Below are 13,448 nucleotides of genomic sequence, written 5' to 3' on the forward strand. Positions count from 1 at the left end.
GCCCCGACCTGCGTCTGTGATCTCTAGCAGCAAAGCCACAGGCACTCAATATTAAGAGGCAAAATGCGACCTTGCACAGAAATCACATGTGCTATGTAATGTGAATAGTATACACCGTGAAAGAGTATAAGCATTGTTCTGAAAAATGTATCTTTTAAAAAAATTCTCTCCTTTTTTCACTCCCTCCAGCAGGTGCAAATGTTTCAAGCCTCCCTCCTCCTTCCCGAAGGCTATCCCAGATAAGGCGTCGTAAAAAAAAGACGAGAGAAGAGATGTTTTCCGAAATCATGCAATCCACCAGGAATGAAAGAGCTCATCTGAATGAGTGGAAGGAGACGGTTTGCAAGTATAGGAAAGAAGCCAGTGACCGTGAGGACAGAAGGGACCAACGTGAGGAGAGGAGAGACGCTCGAGATGAGAGGTGGCGGCAGGAAGATCAGAGGAGTCGGGAAGCAACGCTGGGGCTGCTGCGTGAGCAAACAGACATGCTCCGGCGTCTGGTGGAGCTTCAGGAACGGCTGCTGGAGAACAGAGTGCCGCTACAGCCCCTGTATAACCCCCCTACCTCCTCACCATGTTCCATAGCCTCCACACCCAGACGTGTAAGAACACGGGGGGGGAGGCTCCGTACACCCTCCCATTCCACCCCAGTGGACAGCCCAAGCAAAAGGCTGCCATTTTTTTAACCTTTTTTTACTGGGCTTTTCCTTCCCGCAGATCCTCCTCCCAAACCCCACTCAGGTTCTGTGCCGCTACAGCCCCTGTATAACCCCCCTACCTCCTCACCATGTTCCATAGCCTCCACACCCAGACGTGTAAGAACACGGGGGGGGGAGGCTCCGTACACCCTCCCATTCCACCCCAGTGGACAGCCCAAGCAAAAGGCTGCCATTTTCTTAACCTTTTTTTACTGGGCTTTTCCTTCCCGCTGATCCTCCTCCCAAACCCCACTCAGGTTCTCTCCCTCTTTTTATAATCAATTAATAAAGAATAAATGATTTTTAAACAATGGTGACTTTATTTCCTTTGAAAGCAAGCTGGGGGAAGGGGGAGGGTGGGTTCCTTACAGAGAATGAGTCAATAAAGGGGGCGGGTTTTCAGGAAGGATAAACAAACATAAATTTCACACTGTAGCCTGGCCAGTCATGAAACTGGTTTTCAAAGCTTCCCTAATGCGCAGCGCTTCATCGTGTGCTCTTCTAATCGCCCTGGTGTCTGGCTGCGAGTAATCAGCAGCCAGGCGATTTGCCTCAGCCTCCCACCCTGCCATAAAGGTCTCCCCCTTGCTCTCACAGAGATTGTGAAGCACACAGCAAGCAGTAATAACAATGGGGATATTGGTTTGGCTGAGGTCTGAGCGAGTCAATAAGGATCGCCAGCGACCTTTTAAACGGCCAAATGCACATTCTACCACCATTCTGCACTTGCTCAGCCTGTAGTTGAACAACTCCTGACTCCTGTCCAGGCTGCCTGTGTATGGCTTCATGAGCCATGGCATTAAGGGGTAGGCTGGGTCCCCAAGAATAACAATTGGCATTTCAACATCCCCCACGGTTATTTTCTGGTCCGGAAAGTAAGTCCCTTGCTGCAGCCGTTTAAACAGATTGGTGTTCCTGAAGACGCGAGCGTCATGAACCCTTCCCGGCCAGCCCACATGGATGTTGGTGAAACGTCCCTTGTGATCCACAAGTGCTTGCAGCACCATTGAGAAGTACCCCTTGCGGTTTATGTACTGGGTACCCTGGTGCTCCGGTGCCAAGATAGGAATATGGGTTCCATCTATTGCCCCACCACAGTTAGGGAATCCCATTGCAGCAAAGCCATCCACTATGACCTGCACATTTCCCAGAGTCACTACCTTTCGTAGCAGCACCTCCGTGATTGCTTTGGCTACTTGCATCACAGCAGCCCCCACAGTAGATTTGCCCACTCCAAATTGATTCCCGACTGACCGGTAGCTGTCTGGCGTTGCAAGCTTCCACAGGGCTATCGCCACTCGCTTCTCAACTGTGAGGGCTGCTCTCATCTTGGTATTCTGGCGCTTCAGGGCAGGGGAAAGCAAGTCACAAAGTTCCATGAAAGTGCCCTTACGCATGCGAAAGTTTCTCAGCCACTGGGAATCGTCCCACACCTGCAACACTATGCGGTCCCACCAGTCTGTGCTTGTTTCCCGGGCCCAGAATCGGCGTTCCAAGCCTATAACCTGGCCCATTAACATCATAATCTCCAAAGCACCGGGGCCCGCGGTCTCAGAGAATTCTGTGTCCGTGTCCATGTCCTCATCACGCTGGTCGCTGCGCTGCAATCGCCGCCTCCTCCTCCTCGCCTCTTTTTTCTGGTCCTGTGTAAGCATAAACTCCACGAGAAAGCGCGAGGTGTTTATAATGTTCAAGACTGCGTTCTGGAGCACAACGGGATCCATGCTTGCTGCGGTATGGAGTCTGCAGAGTTCACTCAGGAAAAAAGGCGCGAAATGGTTGTCTGCCGTTGCTTTCAGGGAGGGAGGGGGAGGCTGTACCCAGAACTACCTGCGACAATGTTTTTTGCCCCATCATGCACTGGGGTCTCAACCCAGAATTCCAAGGGGGGTGGAGACTGCGGGAACTATGGGATAGCTATGTAAAAGCTACCCACAATGCAACGCTCTGGAAATCGATGCTACTATGGTAGCTTGGACGCAAACCACCGAATTAATGGTGCCTAGTGTGGCCGAATACATTCGAATTTATAAAATCGGTTTCCTAAATTCGAATTATATAAATTCGAATTAATCCTGTAGTGTAGACATACCCTTAGGCATGTCAGTTGCCCTAGCTATTGCACTGCCTTCCTTGAGATCTGAGGCACATACTAATGGAACGAGCATTGTGTGGCACCGACTTATCTAACGGAGCCCCATTATTGCTGAGTCTCCAAGCAATGGCTGATTTACATATTACATGAGCCACAGTATGGGCACGACCTTGTTTACGGGTGGAGTTTCAATCTTAACTGATTTTCCTGGCATTTGATGGTTTAAGTCAGATCCTTAAAGGATCATTTTCTGTCCAAAATGCAAGGATTTAGCCACACAGTTGAGGTTAACGCTAATAGGATTTTCACAGCAAACATCCAAACATCACAGTAAAGCTTACTGCCCTATTAGCTTAACTCTTTTGCTGATCTGCAGGTATTCAACATACAGCCATCAAAGTGGCATGTGCACAGCCCAATTGTTCATATCCTCTCAGATCACAGGACCTTCAGAATTCTTTAGTGTGCTTCACACTATTCACAGCCCACAAGTATCAATAGCATTCATGGGATTAAATATGTAATATTAGGGTGTGTGTGTGTGTGTGTGTACACAAAGTTCCTCCTCTATCTTGGTGGATCCTGCGCTTATTGGCGGATTTTCTTGCCTCAGAGATTCACCATGTGGGTTGGGGAACAGCCCAGAGACCTTCCCCTCTGGAAGAACCCACAGTCCAGGTCAATTGGGAGGTTTGGGGGGAACCTGGGCCCGCCCTCTATTCCGGGTTCCAGCCCAGGGCCCTGTGGACTGCAGCTGTCTATAGTGCCTCCTGTAACAGCTGCATGACAGCTACAACTCCCTGGGCTACTTCCCCATGGCCTCCTCCAAACACCTTCCTTATTCTCGCCACAGGACCTTCCTCCTGGTGTCTGATAACGCTTGTGCTCCTCAGTCCTCCAGCAGCCCACCCTCACCCTCACCCTCTCACTCTCAGCTCCTTGCGCCTCTTGCTCCCAAGCTGTGTGGGAATTAAGGATTGGAACTGCAGGGCATTTCAAGTATATTGTCATAGTTCTGTAGTGGTCCAGAAGCTGCTTCAGGTCAGGACTGAGAAAAACTGGCAGAGCTATGTGGAAGAAATTTTCCCAATGTCTGCTTGCAAAATGTCTGTTTCTCCACACATGCAGTCCAATGGAATTGGAAAGCGATGGCACAGTAAAACAATTTGTAAAACTCTTATTATTTGTCCAATGGAGAGCAATTTTCTTTGGAGTTTAGATGTCTCATAAGGGAAACATGAATTTATGCAATTTATGAATATATAAATGTGAATTTTGATCTGATGGGATGAAAAGCACATCCCATCAGATCAATGTTATAAGTTACTGGGCACGGACAATGAAAACACCAATGATTTTGCTTGTTACTTTCAAAGACAAACAAACAAGTCTCAACTGCATAATGGAAAAGTTCATTTTAAAAGCATTGCCAGTTTTCAGATACACACAAACGTATTCCAAACCCTACTACATTTTAATTCTTTAAAGCAGTATAAACTAAAAGTGGACAGATTTTTAGCAATTTGTTTAAAAAAAAATTAAAAAGCACTGTCAGTCTGCACTGCCACACAGTTTCAGCCTGCAGCATATTCTAATTAATTTACGGTCCAATTTATAAATGCTTAAAAACTGGGCCAACATTTTCAAACTCAGGTTCCAGATGTCAAAACGAGCTGCTAGCGCTCTGGACCTCTGAAAATCAAGTCAGTTCTATTTAAATGCCTAAATATGGATCAAGGTGCCCAAATTTGAAAATTTTGGCCATGAGACAAATGGATGGTCAAATGGATGATCTCCTGCTGTCGATGAATGATGGGCAGACTTCCATTCTTATCCTCCTTGACCTCTCTGCAACATTTGACACTGTCAACCATGGGATACAGCTGTCCTGCCTAAAACAGGTGGCAGCGGTACAGGGGACTGCACGGAAATGTTTTAAGTCCTTCCTGGAGGGACACATCCAATGAGTAGTGATGGGAAACTGCACCTCCACCACTCAGTTGTGGAGTTCCACAAGGATCAATTCTCTCTCAACATACAGGCACGAGGTGAACTGGTCAGATGATGTGGACTTATGTGGCGGCAATATGCAGATGACACAATGCTCTACCTATCCTTCACCACTTTCCACCATACCATTACCACCACGATGGGCCAGTGCCTGGGCAAGATCAGCTCGTGGATGAAGAACAGCTGGCTGATGCTCAACCCAAGCAAGACAGAGGTGGTGCTGGTGGGTAGACAAGTGCTTTGCAGAGTTTGCAGTCATGGTGCAGTCCCCTTTGGTTGAAAGCACATCTCTATAATTGGTCAATTCAGGCTGTAGTTTAGGATTGCTCCTGGATTCCTCACTGATGCTAAGCTCTCACAGAGCAGCATCCATTAGTACTGCTTTCCCCCTTGCTGGTGGGCTAGGAGACTCCATCCCATCATGGTGGAGGATGACCTGGCCTCAGTTATTCACACCTTCATCGCCTCTCAGCTGGACTACAGCCATGTGATATACCTCTTCAGTACTTAGGAAACGCCAACTAGTACAAAATGTTGTGTCTCCTCAGGCTGCAGCAAGCACAAGAAATCTGTCCTCCATTCTTTACACTGGCTTCCCATAGAAAGTCAAGTCAAGTTCAAGGTCTCAATCCTTAAGGTGTTTAATGACCCAGGCCCAGCATACCTAAGAGGTCACCTAAAGCTCTGGAAAGAAGACCATGGTCAACAACACTGCTTCTCAGGCTCAGTGGAACTTTCTGTCGTAATGGTAAAGTTCATCAGTACAGGGGACAAAGCTTTCTCAGGGGCTAGTCCGAGACTGGGGAACAAACGCTCACAAGAACTAAGGATCATCACAAACCTCACCACTTTCTGCTGCAAGTGCAAGGTACATTGCTTTGACCGGCCTTTATTAACAAAAACAACAGCATATACACTTAAAAAAAACAACCACCCCCAAAATAAAACCCCAGTGAAACAAAAGACTATCGTTCGCACAATTCTCCCCCTGTGAAGAGGACAAGAGACAGAACCACATGTGAAAGATGTTAGTCTGGGAGATGGCTGATGGGAGGGTGCTCAGATACTACTGAGATGAGGGCGGTATAAGATCCTATACAGAATAGAATGGGAATTTAAAATAAAGTTCCTGACCAGACCTTTTAACTATTGCAGCAGAGCGAGCCTCAGCGTATAAAACCAAAAAATTCTCCTTGGACAACTGGAAACCTTGCAGGAACTTAATGGGTGTGGAGGACACTCAGCACCTTGCTAGGTCAGGTCTAGTACGAAGCTATTCCTGTTTTCTTCCCATGACCATCATGCACTCTCTTGGGTCCTAAGCTAGAGTGGCAGGCTCAAAGGGGAAACTTTTTGTTTTCAAGTGCCCCACCCCCCATTCATCAAAAATCTGATTGGGTCTGGATGGCCCCGAGTGCCAGTCTCACACTATCTCCTTACCTCTGTCCCCCTCCCTACAGCAGTGCCAATTAAGTGGGTTGGGTGTGTGAATGCTTCCCCCAAGGTTTCTGCACTTGCTCAAAGTTCCATAAGCTGCTGAGCCAGGGTGGGGAGCAGGGCCGGGCCCCCCTTAAGCTGTACTCCTGTACTAAAACAGTATGGGGCTGCTGGAGAGGACTGGAGCATTGCCACCCACCGCTTGGGCGGTCTGTTCCTGTACAGCAGAGCATGGGGCACTAGCCAAGATCTTGACTCCTGGTGGCACCAGCTCATACACTGTGTGTGGGTAAGAGAGAGGGGAGACCCCCTGGCTGAGGGAGACCAAAGGTCCTTGCCAGGGGGAGGGGAAGAGGCGGGGGGGGGCTGGAACCGGGTCCTGCTAGGGGCAAAGAGCAGGGACTGGAATTTGCGCCCCCCTCCCCGAAATCTCAGCAATGACACATTTGCTCCCCAGGGCCTAGGACCAGGGCCAGTGCAATGCAAGTGAGGGTGCAGTCCTCGCCGAGGGGCAGCCACACGGCCCGGCTAGGCCGGGCAGGGGCTCCCAGGCGGAGGAAGCCCGGCTGGGTTAAAACCTGACCCTCTCCCACCCCCGGCCCCTTGCAACCCCAAACCTCCCCGCCCGCCTCCAGCCGCAGGGGGTGCCCTGGCTCTGACATTACACCCTCCCCCCCCATCTGCCCCCTGCTCGCTCCTCCCCGCCCCGGGGCCAATTCTCTTCCCCCCCCCCATCCCGTTTCCGCCGCTTCCCCCCCCTCTGGCGCTGCCAGCCCCTCCCCGGGGCGCAGGGATCTGAGCTGCGCCCGAGACTCCTCCCCCAGCCTCAGCGGGCCACGTGCCCGGAGGAGCCGCCGGCGCGGGGGGAGCCCGCAGCAGCTGGTTTGGGGGCACGAGGCCCGTAGGGGGAGCTCCCGCGTGAGAGCGGAGGCTGCCGCAGGGGACCAGCAGAACGGAGCCGCCCGGGTGGCGGGTCGGGCTGGCCGCGCTCGCAGCGGGGAATGGGCTGTAAGGCTGCCTCGTTGTGCAGGGCGCTTCCCCGCTCCCGCGCTGCCAGCTGCAGCCCACGCGGTCCAGTGGCAGATGTGCGAGCCGGGCGCTGGTGCTAACAGGGCAGCCGCCGCAGCCCTCTCTCTGGGTGGCTAATGCACTGGCGGAGCAGAGCACTTTGGCTAATGAGCCTCCTGCTGCTTCCCGTGCTCAATTTCCGGCTTGTTAGTGAACTGGCAGCTCCCACTCGTCTCCCCTTAGCCCCTTAGGAGAGTGTTGAGGTGGATTCGGAGAGAAATTCTCTTGGAGGAGGCACGAGATAAGAGATCGTTTCCAAAAAACACCCCCCCCCCCCCCGCTAGCATCTGGCCTCGGGTTTTAGTTTGCCCCGGCAGAGCGACCTTTCCCACAATGGAAGCTCTCCCAGCTTTAGCATAGGCTATGCTCCATGTCTACCAGGAAAATCACTAGCAAGATGTGTATCCGCAGATGGGCTTTGCTTCTCAAAGCACAGTGCAGTTCTTTCCTTCCCTGAGTATCAGTGTGTGTAGCTCCATCTCCTATACCCCTGTCCAGTGTGTGTGTGAGAGAGAGATGCAGTAGAAACAAACTGTATCTGGACTTTGGAGCTTTACATTAGGCTACTGTAAGCTTTCCCCCCCCCCCTCTTTTGTTTGGCAAATATGCCTCCCCTTTGATCTTCATTTGCATTGCAGGCTCTCTCCCTGCTGATGGAACTGAAATGAACTGGAGACAAGGAAGGTGTTAAAATGAGACAAATGATAGGAGAGTGCAGAAAAGGTGTCCATGAAAAACAGGACTAGGAACTTGATTTTAAGGAAATAGATGGTGTAGCAGGGTGAGCAGTGAGCAAGGGTGTGTGTAGGTGTGTTTCCAAGAGCAAAAGGGGCAATATTTCCCATTACCATAGCTCCTATAGTTCATGAGACATAAAACAATAAAATCTGAAACCTACTAGGCCATTTGTTTGCTGCCACTGCTGCCTTTACTTCCATGACTAACCTCTACATGTCTTTTCTACAGTTGGAGCATCACCCATTGCTGACAAAAGGGATTAGAAAGAAACCATTTCTCCCTGATGACCACCCATTAATGTGTTTGAAATGGTTTGTTTGCTAGATAGAACAAAACCAATTTCATTCTTGTTACAGAAAGTTTGATTAAGACCTGGTGGAACATTGTTATTCCATCTAAACTAGAAGCTAAGCCATTTCCAAAACTAAATGAGGGAGAGGAGGAATCTGGAGAGGACTCACTTCTGACAACTACTGTCATTTTCTTAAGTGTTCACTGTTCTGTACTCCCTTTTCTGCTCTGTATGTGGGTCCACTCTGGTGAACATAGGACACAGCTGAGGCTGTACATTAGGTTGGTTGCAGTGGCATCAATCCAGGTATCAGAAGCTATATTTTATATAGACGTGTGTGTGCAAACTCTGTGCATTAAAGCTGGACTCCAATTCTAATTTCCTTTTTCAGCTGCTCATAACTGTCCTCAATCAAATTATTTTGGGGTTGAAATGTTTCTACTTTGCTTTCAGCCAGCGGTGATTTAAAGATTGACCAAAGTCAATTCAAATTGTTTTGAGTAATTTAAGTATGAAAACTAACATTTTCCCCATATGTTCTGATCAGAAATGTTACACTGGAGAACTCCAGAAACATCTGCAATTAGATGCTCAAAACTAGGCCCTAGTTTGCTCTATAGTTATAAGGGTGAAACTCCATATTACATCAATGAAAACTGCACATATGTAACTGACGGCAGAATTGGGCCTTTGTGTTGTTTTTGTAGCTTTCATTAAGTCTAAAAACGCCAGGTTAAAAAAAGTTGGTTAAGGATGCTGTAAGGGTCTGTGGTCGTTCCCCCCGCCCCATCTTTCTCAGTGGGGGGCCATGCCTCCTCGCTACAGATGCCTTACTAAAGCCAACTAAGCCTGTAAACTCTGCAGGGCAAATAGTGACATATCAAGGAACTTACAAGGGCAGTTAATGATGGCTTCGCTAGAGCTGCAGGGTTGTGGAGTTTGTAATACCTTTAGAAGTTGACAGAAGTTATAAATTCCATAAGCCAAATAGTTCCTTATTTTTTTCCTTTAAAGAAAGAGGGATGGTAAATTTTAATAACCTTGTTGTGTTAGTGCAATGTTAAGAATGAAAAATAAAGAACAGAGAAAGCTAGATTCTTCAAAAGGTAAGATATTGTTCTGCTCTGAAAAGTGACTTGGTTAGAATACAGTTGTATGGTTCCATCTTTATGGTCTCTCAGTGATTTCCAGATCAAACCTGCTCAGTTTACAAGTAAAAATCTGATTTTTTCTAAATGGCAGCCCTGCAAAGTCAACCCAGAATCTGAAAGTCAAACTGGGTTCACATAGCATCAACTATAAGGGTACTGCAACTAGAACTTAGCTAACATCGTGTTGATGGCGCACGAGCCAGAACAGAATCTAACTCTTTCTGCCATAAGTGTGTTGATTTTGTTGTGCTAACAGGAGTAAAAAATAGTAAAAATGTATTTTAGGCACTAAAGTCAGCAGATATGCCTCTGAATATGTACAGAGAGCAGATCTATTGAGTAAGAAGGTGCAATTCTTACTGTCACTTTTCAGAGTAGAATATCACTTCAAAGTTGTTTCCACAGTGCTAAACCACACATACATATTGTAAAGCACTTACCAGAATGGGGTCCTGGTCCATGATTGGGCTCCTAGGTGCTACGATAATGCAACTAATAATAATATTACATCCATGTAGTATTTGTTATTCCTACCTTCCTTGTTAAATGTCAGCTTTAAAGGGGATCTGAAAAGGGGAAAAGAATGGGTTTGTGTCATTTTGCAGATCTCCTTTACTGTACTATTGTGTGTTATTAACATGTACTGTAAATGATATAAGGTGCACAGTGTGGTAGAGTTAGCATCATGGGAGTTACCCTAACTTATGTGTGCATGATGGCTCAGTCTTAACATTGCATTAACGTTAGTTTTTAAAGAAAAAATAAAAGAAACAAATGGGGGATAAAAGAGGTAAAGGTGACCTGAAGCTCTCTTAAGGTCCATCTGCACCATAGAAGTGTTCCATTTCAGGGGGAAATGATGTGGCTAACCATGGCTAGTGATCACCCCTTCATCCTCCAGGTATTTGCAAATTTAATGATATATATGTTGCTCTAGTATCTTCCCAGGTATCGAGGTCAGTCTGACTGGTCTGTACTTCCCCAGCCCCTCCTTTTCCCTTTTTAAAGATGGGCACCATGTTAGCCCTTCTCCAGTATTCTGGGACCTCACCTGTACATAAGAACGGCCATACTGGGTCAGACCAAAGGTCCATCTAGCCCAGTATCCTGTCTTCCAACAGTGGCCAATGCCAGGTGCTTCAGATGGAATGAACAGAACAGGTAATCAAGTGATCCATCCCCTGTTGCCCATTCCCAGCTTCTGGCAAACAGGATAGGGACACCGTCCCTGCCCAGCCTGGCTAATAGCCATTGATAGACCTATCCTCCATGAATTTATCAAGTTCTTTTTTGAACCCTGTTATAGTCTTGGCCTTCACAACATCCTCTGGCAAAGAGTTCCACAGGTTGACTGTGCGTTGTGTGAAAAAATACTTCCTTTTGTTTGTTTTAAACCTGCTGCCTATTCATTTCATTTGGTGACCCCTACTTCTTGTGTTTATGGGAAGGAGTAAATAATGCTGCTTTATTTACTTTCTCTACACCAGTCATGATTTATAGACCTCTGTCCTATCCCCCTTAATCGTCTCTTTTCGAAGCTGAAAAGTCCCAATCTTATTAATCTCGCCTCACATGGCAGCTGTTCCATACCCCTAATAATTTTTGTTGCCCTTTTCTGAACCTTTTCCAATTCCAATATAACTTTTTTGAGATGGGGCGACCACATCTGCACGCAGTATTTAAGATGTGGGCGAACCATGGATTTATATAGAGGCAATATGCAGTGTTCCCTCTAATTTTTCCCACCCATGTGCGGAATGAATTTTATGTGCACCAATATGGAAGTGATGTGTGACACAAAATTCATATGGTGGGGGGGGGTGAGGGAGCTCAGGGCTGGAGAGGGTTGGGGTACAGGGGTGTGAGTGCTCTGGCTGGGGGTGTGGGCTCTGGGGTGGGGCCAGGGATGAGGGGCTCAGGGCTGGGGCAGAGGGTTGGGGTACAAGGGTGTGAATGCTCCGGCTGGGGGGGTGGGCTCTGGGGTTGGGCCAGGGATGAGGGGCTCAGAGCTGGGGCAGAGGATTGTGTTACCAGAATTGCCCATTACTTTGGGGTATGCTCCTTTATTAGGGTTACTCTTCTGGGCGGGGGGGGGGGGTGTTCTGTAATTCTATCAATGTACTGTTTGTGTCACTTGTGTTCTCATACAGAGCTCTACTCCCTGCTGCAAGTCCCCTCTCAATGGGGCTATCCTGCAGGACCTAGGTTCCCCAGGGCCGGGTTCTTCCAGCCCCAGAATCAGATGAACACACACACGCATTAACAGAGCACGTCTGAGAGGACCAGGTTAATCGGCACTCTCAAGCTGACCTCTTATATGTCCCTGGACTCAGCAGGCTGGGTTGAACAGCACTTTCAAGCTGCCACCCTCATATGTCCCAGATTCAGCACGTCCCTAGCTCCACTTTCGTATTACAATTGTTCTGGTAGTAACCCACTTGATGAGCAAACCCCACAAGATTTTTGCGCGCTGCAGGGATCTTTGCTTAGGTACGAGGAGTGTTGCTGCAGAACGAATGGGGAAGCCAAAAAACACCCCGGGGAGGGAGAGAGAGAAGCAACCAGCTTAACCATGAAAGTTATTTATTGCCAGGTAATAGGGGAGGGATACTCAGTGGTTTGAGCATTGGCCTGCTAAACCCAGGGTTGTGAGTTCAATCCTTGAGGGGGCCACTTAGGGATCTGGGGCAAAATCAGTACTTGGTCCTGCTAGTGAAGGCATGGGGCTGGACTCGATGACCTTTCGGGGTCCCTTCCAGTTCTATGAGATAGGTATATCTCCATATATTTATTGCCAGACCCATCTGTCCCTACAATGGTTCATTGTGCCTACACTAACCAGCTTGCCTTTGTTTGTTTGTTTGTTTTGTTTTTTTTCAAGTGGATGCAGTATGTCCACCTACAGGACTTGCCCCGGTTGTTATTATTGTACCTTATACGTTGTGGTGCCTGTCACACAGCTCCCTGGAGCAGGTGTATGGCATAGTGGCAAGTGCATACTTGTAGTATATTGCTTGCAGCAGTTAATATTAAGTAGAGTTTGATTTCTAAAGTGAAGAATCAGACATGTGTTTCACTTTCTGTTTCTGTGAGGATATATATCTTTAAATGTGTAGCAGGAAGCCAGGCCTGGGAAAAGTTCGAAGCAGAAGTTTTGTCATGAAGCAGAAAGACACAGAGGGCCAGATTTTTATAGTTATTTAGATCCTAAAGATGTAGCTATGTGCCTAATGGTATTTTTAAAAGCATCTAGCTGCATCTTTAGGAGGTACGTGGGAATTAGGCACCTAGACACATTTTAAAACCCCTGAGGCATGTCACTGTATCTTTAGGCACCTAAATACCTTTATAGCTCTGGCCTCGAGAGACAGAATATCTTTAGAGCTGATATTATTTTCTTATTCTAATAAAGACCCTTGTTCAGTGTTAGAAGAAAATGATGCTTTCTCTGACTCTTTACCCATGGCACATTACAGTTTCCACATACCCACACAAGAATATTGATGCCATGGCTAAAGATTGGCAGGGTGTTCCCTTGCAAATATTGCCTGTCAACCGCTGTGACAGACAGCAGGCTTACAGGATATTATGATGAGCATCCCCAACTTCGGGTAATGATTCTCCATGGGTAGGGACTTGATTTGATTCTTTTAAAATTAATTTAAATATAAAGTTTTATACTTTGTATGAATTTCCATGTGAGCCCAATCCTGCAGCCTGCTTTCCATTCAAAAGCCCTGAGTTTTGTTTTAGAACATAAGAACGGCCATAGTGGGTCAGACCAAAGGTCCATCCAGCCCAGTATCCTGTCTTCCGACAGTGGCCAATGCCAGGTGCCCCAGAGGGAATGAACAGAACAGGTAAGCATCAAGTGATCCATCTCCTGTTGCTCATTCCCAGCTTCTGGCAAACAGAGGTAGGGGACACCATCCCTGCCCATCCTGGCTAATAGCCATTGA

This window comes from Emys orbicularis, chromosome 4 (genome assembly GCF_028017835.1).
Source record: "Emys orbicularis isolate rEmyOrb1 chromosome 4, rEmyOrb1.hap1, whole genome shotgun sequence".
Classification (NCBI taxonomy): Eukaryota; Metazoa; Chordata; order Testudines; family Emydidae; genus Emys; species Emys orbicularis.